Here is a 9260-nt window from a genome sequence, read left to right as displayed (position 1 = left end):
GTCCTGGTGTGGAGCTCTGTATCTATTAAAAGGACCGTAAGCCCTCAATGCGCATCGTCCCCGCAGTATATCATCATAATCACCAGAGCTTGTCCAACACGTCCAGCGCTGCACCCAAATGTGAACCAGGTCTACCCTGTTCGCAACGGCCGTCATCGGACTTCTATGCTACAAGTACGAGGGTCTCAAAAGAAGTGTCTTTTAAATGAAGGTGTCCTAGAAACAAAGCATGCTGTCTTATCTATCTTATCTTCGAAAAGAAGACTGAATTCCTCGCCGTGCCCTTGCACTGTCGGAGCCTGTTTCATTATCACACTCGTAGGGGCCTTAGAGGCCTCCCATACGACCTTGAAACCAACGCAAGCTAGAGTCAGTGAGCCAAACCAGAAATGGAAAGCCCTCGCCAAATCGCATCAGATAGGTATGTCAAAACAATGAAAATTTTGGCCTTTTGCAGGTCAGGCCGGGCTGTAGTTGCGAATGTAGCACTTAACAAATCCCTGCTTTTATCCCTAGAACCAAGCATGCCACGGCAATATGGAAGACGGCATTGAATACCTCTTGGTAAACTACATCACACTGGAAATTATTGGACGTCAACAGATAAGACCTGTGGTGAGTCATCCCAGGTCAATGGGGTAAAAGCGGTTGTTGCGTTGGTCCATCTTTCTATACCAAGAACTAAACAGGCCATACCAATGGGGAAAACAGCATTAGAACGGCCTTCCAAAGCTGTAAAATGACTGAGGCACACTCATAAGGGTGTTAGCAGTAAGATAGGTGGTACAAGTGATAAATTAAAAGTTAAATGCTAAGGTTAAAGTTACATGGCCTTCATAAATTCAAATCTGCCCTCAAAGTCAGTGTTTGACCTAGCTTGACTTTCGATGACAACCTTTCAGATGCTACAAGACCTATAGCGTCGCACTATATATACATATATATATATATATATATATATGTGCGTATATTAAAATAGAGCAGGAAAGTCACTAGAAAACCCCTTTTTTAAAGTGCATTACCTGCGAGAAATAAGCGTTATGCGTCACTTATGAGCAGAATGTCTCCGACATGCCATTGGCAAAAAGGTTGAGGATCTTAAACCAACAAGGTCACATGCTTTAAATATTTACAATATGTTAAAAGTAGGATGTTTATTTGCCTACAGAACATTTTATTGCCATGCTCAAGCCGTTCAGAAGTGATTTGGGAAAACTTTATGAGGGCTTCCGAGGTCCCTAGAGTGGTGAAGGCTTGTTCACGTATTCATTCGTTTTTGGACTTAACCAGGGCCCAATTTTTGACACGAGACAGATACTTAAAAGTTAGAAAAACACTTAAGGAGGCTCCGTGGTTTTATGGGAACCAATCTGAATGTGTTACAATGTAGACTGATCCTTGTGTCTGTATTTGAATTTTAATTATGGAATGATCGACAATAGAGATATGATGCATTATGAGGCACCCAGTATTTTTCAAACTTACCCGACCCTCAGGATGCGTAACGTGGCAGGCCACTGGAACGCATCAGATACTTTCCACCAGCTAAAGGAACAGGTGTTGGCATATCAGATTCCTCTAAATTGGTCAAATTTCCGAAATAGTTTAGGGTAACAGTTGTTTGGAGACAAATGTGTAGGTTTTTTAAAAAAAACTACCATTCCCTACCTTTGAAACCAGCAATTCATTGCTACCCGACTCAACAGGGCACCTGCCATCTAATTGCGTTTTTTTTATTTTAAATTTTGTGCTCTGATGTTCTGAACTGAAGAAGCAAGTCATATCATGGTCTTGGTTGGCTTCAACCTTTCACTATACCCTTCACAGGTCGTGAGCTAGGATCCGTTACGAAGACTGAAACATGCCTGGATTGACAGCGGTTGTCACGGACCAAACGAACGTCATTAAATAAAATGAGCGACTTCATTCACTTCATGAACGAATCTTGTAATGAGCCTAGCTGAGCTTTAAGCATGCACACAGCAATTTGCCAACGAAATCATCAGATATGGATGTGCAAACTGGACGGAGCGCGCAAACACGGCGGTTGTGTCGCTTTAATAAACTAGATTGCAAAGAGACTGCGCCACCAGACCGGTTTGAGACGTCAGGCCGCTGTTACCTGAGCGCCAAAGTCAGGCCTAATCAGGCCTGTTCAGGCCCTTCAGGTCTCGGAACCACCTGATCCGCGGCTGTCGAGGCAGGTTGATCACAAGAGGAATACAACAGGAAACATTGGCCCTACCTCTGCTGCGCCGCCGTCGCCAGGGCCCGACTAACAAACCCCGAGGCCCAGTATCACCCATAACTGAAGAGGCATGGGCGCAAAGCTCTGGTATCAGTGGCGCGCCCAGGAGTGGTCAGGAGGGCGTCGAGCTCCGCTGGTGATGACGGACGCTACGATCGATCCGCGAGCAGCTAGCCGCCTCTTCAATCCAAACATGCCAACAGATCTGCAAACAGCGTTATGTCCCCTGTCCCTCCTTCGCTGAGTGCCTGGGCGCGCTGCTGCGCGCGGTCCACCCGGCAGCGGCTCGCATCGTTCCGCCGCGGTCGCCGGGTGCGTCGATGCCATTGTTTCCGCCTGTTTGCCGTCGGCCAGGTCAAACAGGGTGCGCAGCGGCCTGGGAAGCGCCCCTTGGCAACGCACACATGGTGCTGATGGATGGTAAGGCGCTCTGTAGCCTCCCGAATAGCCTTCATGAGACCCGTGTTTGCCCTTAGGTCAAGACAAACTCGGGCGTTCCTAAGCGTTTTGATGACATGTCCACACAATGCTGCAGAGTGCGGAACTTGAGCAGGGTCAATTATGCCATGAGTAGGCATGGACAAAGGGCGCTTGACTCGAGCTTATATGTCTTCTGTAATGTTTGCATCAGCGCCGACTATGCCACCACCTTCATTAGCTTGAAAGGCTACCCCGTAAGTGCCTGAAGTGCCACGCCAGAGGAGCGCAATCAATTGCCTCAGCGAAGATCTAAAGGAATATGGCCATGTTGCCGTCATTGCCGAGCGCCGGAAAATAACACTTATGTGTGCATAGTTGCATGCGGATTTTAAGGTCAACATAACGGAGAGACACCCTTAAGGCTTCACAAGCATAATATCTAATGAGCATAGCATCGAAAGAAGTAAATGTACAGGATGATGGCTTGTTAAGCGCTCCACAAAATCAGGTAACTAGCTTGCGATATATTTGCTGGTGACCATGTTTTCCAACCGACGCCCTTTGTAGTGAGTGGATATGGAGTGCAAAACAGGCGGTGTTATATTATTGTTGGCTCTTAACATGACATTAAACAACTCAGTTAATTTGGCGACGAGATCTCTCACGTCGTTTTCCGCGAGACGACGAAACTGTTTGCCGAGATCCAGGTTCAAACCCCACGACTTACGGTATGAAGGTGTGCCCTCTCAACTGACCTACATCGTTCCCTTAATGGCAGACGAAATGGTTATCGCCATATAACAAATATATTGACTTAATCGAGGGGATCCACCCGACTTTGGGGACCCAAACGGACAGGATATGACAATGAATGGGAACATTTTCCTCTCACGCGTCTAGCAGGCATAGATAAACTAATGTTAGCGCCGGCGAGCAGAGTGACACAAAATGGCACACGAATAACATTGCTGGATTATTAGTTGCGCAGCTGTCTATTACCCTACGTTTTTGGTGACGATGTCGGAAACACTTGGAAAGACGTTTAATGTCGGGTGAACATTGGTAGCCATACACTGGTCACTGCATCTGCGCGGTCGCCGTGATATGAGTTGTCTCGTGTTGTGAATGTGCTGCGTGTGAGGCCGGTTTTGGGAAAGGCGACATTGGTTGCGTCCTGTTCCATCACTGCTACACCCATGTATAGCTGTGCTATAGCTATGGGTCAATGCTGTTCAGATGTCTTATGATTCGTGGATGGTAAGCTTGCGCACAGTTTGCGTAGGTTTGCGTTTGCGTTTCTGAGTTTTCACCTGCTCTGCGTTTTCGAAATCTGGCACCAATAGTTATTCGTTAATCGTTAATTATTCATTGTTAATCGTTAACAACGTCCGAAACCGGGTACATCAATGGCCTCGTGCGGTTGCAAGTCACAGTCTGCACACTTCTAGCCACGCTCTTCACGGCATGACTGCCCCTTTCTCCTCTTCCAGTATAATTTAGTCCCATGTCGCTGCAAGATCTGGTCGGCGATATCTGAGCCCGTTTTCAACCCGTTTTCTTCAGCGTTTCTGTCAGTTGAAAATTTAGCCTTTCTTTCTTGGAGGTGATGAGGAGGCGATCGCATAGAGGAGCAAAACAGTGCCGACGTTGTAGCGCTTCGGGAATGCACCGTTTGATTTAATAGTCTGCACCGGTGCCTCCAAAGTGTTACAGCATAGCTTACAAAGAATGTTGTCATGCGTTGAGGAAAGAGTCTTAATAGCACGGTTGGTGGTCATATACTTGTACCACTCTTGATCGGCATACCTTCAGGTGAGCCCGTCGATCCCGTCGCAGGCCACGTCGGAGAAGGCAACCGAACCTGCACAATTTCTGGGTAGGGGACGTTAAAATTCGCTCGGCCTGCGGCATCACGCTCAACAAAAAGCAAAATGTGGAGTTAGCCGTTGAACAAGGATAGCTGAAAGGCGTGTAGTACCAGTTTGGTCAGTCAATGTGATGTGTAGCACTAAATATGATGCAGCAAGTATTGAAATGCGGCTTGACGGCTGACAAAGCATCTGACTATCTTCTGTTTGATGTAATGGCCCAACGAGCATATACCGCATCCTTTAACTGATAGAATCGCCGGTATGGATTGCACAGTGACCATTTGCTTGATTTTTATTGGACGATGGCTTCAATTTCACATGGCACTGAAGCAATCGCGTAATTGTTTGGGCTCATGGCACCACCGTCCTGGAAAGTCGTGCCAGCAACCTTGACTAAAGTGAGCGTGTCCTGCAGGTACAGTCGGTCAAGGTCATTAAGCGCCAGATCAAGGTCATTCAAGGCTCATTGCCTTGCGCAAGTGAGATATCGGGTGGCGAGGCGGTCGAGACTGACCGATTGGCACCTTCTTCTCCTAGGCTGTGAATCGAGTGAAGTCAGAGGCCAATAATGGTCACCTACAGCAAACGTAACAGTTTCCTGATCGCGAATCAATGTACAAGGATCGTACATTTTAAGATGAGACATTCGCGGGGGGGGGAGGGGGATACTGACGAACGACAACGATCAAATACACAGCATGATGCTGAATAGCTTGCGGCACAAATGCACCAACCGCTACTGTTCGAGATGAAGAAAACATTGCACGACGAAACAAAATCCATAGGTTACGAAGGTGACTGACCCCACAGACAAACGAATACGGTCACGCTGTGCTTCTAGGCAACACGAAATTACGTGCTTCGTCGGAGCAAGGAGCACTTATTTTTCCAGAGGCTCGAAGTGATGGAGAAATGTCTCTTTGAACACCAGAAAGAGACTGACTCGTAAAGAAGAAGCCCTCAGGGTACTCAAATACAACACGCTTGAAGAAAACGTCTTGAAGGAGCGTCCCGGGTGAAACGACATTTTCTGTTGGCGTGTATCGGTTTTTGAAAGCCAAAGCTTTCGGTCCGAGAAGAAAATGTTGAACAGTCGTCGTTCTGAAAACTAAGTTCATGTGTTTGCGCATGCTAAAGATGGTCTTTGGACAGTGCTCATGTTTCAGAATGTCAGTGCCATTATTTGTAAAATCTACGGGGAAAATTTGTGATACGCCATCCGCGAGATACAAGGGCCAGTTTTCTAGCACAGCGAAAACGGACAGTATCATATAAATATTTATGAACAGAAATTTCGAAAAAAGCATCGATACCGCTGTACTCCCGGGCGTTCGATTCTAGATCGAGATTCTCGTGCTTCGTGTGGTGTTCCACAACTGGCGATTGCTGCGTGATGAAATCAAGTGCGTGTCCAGGGAAAGGGGCAGGAAGCCCATGCCCCCTCCCCAAACCTGACCAAAATCTGGCAATGAATTATGTCACTAGGGTCGAGACTTCAAAGAAAGCAGAGTAAATTTCAGTTAGTTTTGGAACACTCATATAAAGCCAATCAATATCCGTTGAGTTACTAAAAAATCAGAATTCCATTTGACGTTTTGCTCCCAAGTCAGGCATTGCGCCCCTAACGGCGTTTGCACTCGCCCTCAAACGAAATACGCCAGACCTTACATCTACGACGATGTTGTCGCGAACACTTTAGCACTTGCTCCTGTGGCCGGCTGGACACCCTTCGCTCGGGTGGAGGTCAGTTTGACCCCCTGAGATCTCAAGGACTAAGAGAGCTAGAAACACGAAACTTACAGGGTGTCTCAGCCGGTATCTAAATCCACTCGGGTCCAAGTTTGAAGTTCCTATGATGTGAACTTAGCGTCAAATAAGGTTAAACAAGGTCAGTATCCAGGTTGGTCTACAAAGCGCCCCCAGAACCTAGATACCTGCTCTAAGCAAAACGCCTCATGATCATTTAAGGTCAGTGACCTTGTTTGACCTTTCGGAAGTCATGATGACAAAAATCATACGAGACTGCTTGGAGGTTTGCATTTGAATGAGCGACACAGATTACGCTAGGCAGTACGCTCCTGAAAATGTACCGTTGACCTGGCTCATTTTAGGTCAGCGACCTATTTTGACCTTTGAGAAGTGTGTGAAAGGCGCATAATGCGGTTCCTGTTATCAATAACTTAAAAATGAGCACCAGAAACTACCACATACAGCAAGCCCCAGAGTAATGAAACAGATCGGCTTCGACCTTAGTCTGACCTTCAAAACTGTTCCTAAGTTAATGGAATTTGGTCATCCATGTGTTGCGTTGCATAAGAAACTACCTCAGAAATGTACGGCCTTGTCTACCATACCGCCGTCGCAGAAGATTGAACGGTTCCCTAGAACTTTGACGTGCCGTAGATCAACGACCTTAAATAAAGCATCTATAGCTTTAATACCAAGCGATCATCTATGCCGTTGCCTACAGCTATGCCCAATTTGGCGCGATTGCACTGCGCCGCTCGGAAACTATTATATAAAAACCTTCGGGGGGGGGGGGGGGTGGGAGATCAGTTTGACCCCGCCCAAGCGCGTGTTAATGCAGGGGTGTAGTTTTCTATTGATTGACTTAGCCGACCATCGTACGATGTCGCGCTCGCTTCTCATTGGTGAACTACCACATCATTTCTAGATCCTGCGACATGAATCACTTCCGGTGTGCATGGTGTATAAGTTGTACCATTGGTGACCATGTATGCTACTACTCCCCCACTGGGCCCGAAGAAGCAGGGTCGCTGTTGTCTGTGTGAGTGGACGTTGTGGTGTGAGTGTTGGTGCGTGTAAGTAACCAGAAAATAGATGATGTGCTTGACAAGATCTGCCTTCGGCGGACTCGCGAGAAAGACTGGCACGAGCGAGTTCTTCTCTAGTATAACTATCACCCAAGCAGTCAGAAATCTGCTTCAGAGATTAATAAGCATGTTGTTGTTTGGGCATCCACGGAATCGAGGTCGCACCAGCCAGGGCTCACTCGCGATGCGCCGAGGAGTCTGGGTAGACCATTCAACCGTCTACTTCAATATTTGTAAATAAAATCAGCAACACGACATAAAGACGTGTTGAACGAAGGCTTGCCGCAGTGATCCGACCGGCAGTTCTTTATGAACGTGCGCAAAAATCCAAGTGAACAGAAAGCAGACATGTTGAGAACGGCAAGAATGAAAAAGCTTTGCTTCCAGTCTTCGACAGTTCAGTCATCTTTCATTTCCTGATGACAGCGGCAAGCGCGGGCTGGTGGCGCAGTTCCCCCTTGTTGCAATGCTTCCCTTTTCAGTCGGAGCAGCACCAGCCCTTGAAACAGGAATTCCGAGTGGTGCGGAGTCTCGGCGAGCGACATTTTTCTTTGCATTCACCTGAAGTGGCAGCATACTGATAACCCTGTCTGATTACACCGTTCATATGCTGATAACGCTGTCTGATTACACCTTTGATATGCTGATAACCTTGTCTGATTACACCGTTGATAGGCTTATAACCTTGTCTGATTACATCGTTGATATGCTGATAACCCTGTCTGATTACACCGTCGATATGCTCATAACACTGATTATACCGCTGATATGCTGATAACACTGTCTGATTACACCGTTGATATATTGATAACACTCTGTCGCCACTGACTATTCGCTAGGTATTGTTTGGTACGGTTTTGTTGCCGTGGAGGGAAGGTTTTGAGACTGGGCATCTAAACCTCAAGGCATGCAGCGTATCTTAACTAGAAACATCTCGCATTCAAGAGAACCATCCTTTAGCTCAAACAAGACGACACAGTCCTGAATGATAGACGGCGCAGCAGGATAGCAATGGAGACTCTCGCGGCCCATGCAAGACTGTCAACAGCTGGCAAACCAAGCAGATTCTTAAAAGTTCAAGGCATCAGTACGTGCCTCAATACAAAGGTCATGGCATGCATCTGTTTGCTACAAGTAACAAGAGTAGAGGACCTACGTATAAACAATGCTTGAGACACAAAATGTATTCCAAATAAACCCACATTTCGTGGGGAAAGGCCCGATGAGCGAGCTCTTGATTCTATGCATGAAAACCATTGGCACGCATGGTTTCATCCCACAGACCGTAAGACTGCCAAACCAACAGTCTTACGGTCTGGAGTGTCTTGGCGAGCAAGGCTTCAATCATATCACCATGACATTACGTTTACCCAGCACGCCAATGGCTCGCGCGTACGTTTCGTGTCCCCCCAAAGGCAGCAAAGGTGCTTGTGGGATGCGTCACACCATCGACAGACGTCCCTCTTCCGAGGCCCCACACGCCTGCCCGAAGTGCTGACAGCGGCCCGCCTGAAAGAGCATCGAGTGGTCACCTGTTGTCACGGGTAAAACCAGCCATACCTTTTAACGCTTTGATTTCTCATCGCTCGGGTGGGAGGAGGGGGGCGAGATGCCCCCCCCCCCCTCCCGAGATACTTGACCCTAGTTCAATGGAATTTGTTGTAATTCTAAATTCGATTGTTTGATTGTCCTAAGAAACTATCTCGGAGATGTACGGCTTGGTGTAACACTCCATTGTCACATCAGATGAACGAGCCCCTAGAAATTGCCCTTTGCTGACTGCCACCCGCCTGACCTTGACGTGCATAGATCAGTTAACCTCACAGGGTACATATGGTTTTGTTGTACAAAAACATTTGCAATTTCATTGCTTTCAGCTATGCAAAA

At 47.2% G+C, this 9260-nt stretch overlaps 1 long non-coding RNA gene across 1 annotated transcript; it reads left to right on the top strand.

Annotated features, from left to right (window-relative positions):
* Window positions 1–307: 307 nt before the first annotated feature.
* LOC119114318 (uncharacterized) lies at window positions 308–1915 on the top strand. Its single transcript, XR_005096014.1, has 3 exons — window positions 308–421; window positions 517–615; window positions 1828–1915. It is a non-coding gene; the product is annotated as an uncharacterized LOC119114318 (long non-coding RNA).
* The last annotated feature ends 7345 nt before the right edge of the window (window positions 1916–9260 follow it).

The sequence above is a fragment of the Pollicipes pollicipes genome, unplaced genomic scaffold, assembly GCF_011947565.3.
Source record: "Pollicipes pollicipes isolate AB1234 unplaced genomic scaffold, Ppol_2.1 Scaffold_7262;HRSCAF=8765_pilon_pilon_pilon, whole genome shotgun sequence".
Taxonomy (NCBI): Eukaryota; Metazoa; Arthropoda; class Thecostraca; order Pollicipedomorpha; family Pollicipedidae; genus Pollicipes; species Pollicipes pollicipes.
This window is presented reverse-complemented; position numbering and strand designations above follow the sequence as displayed.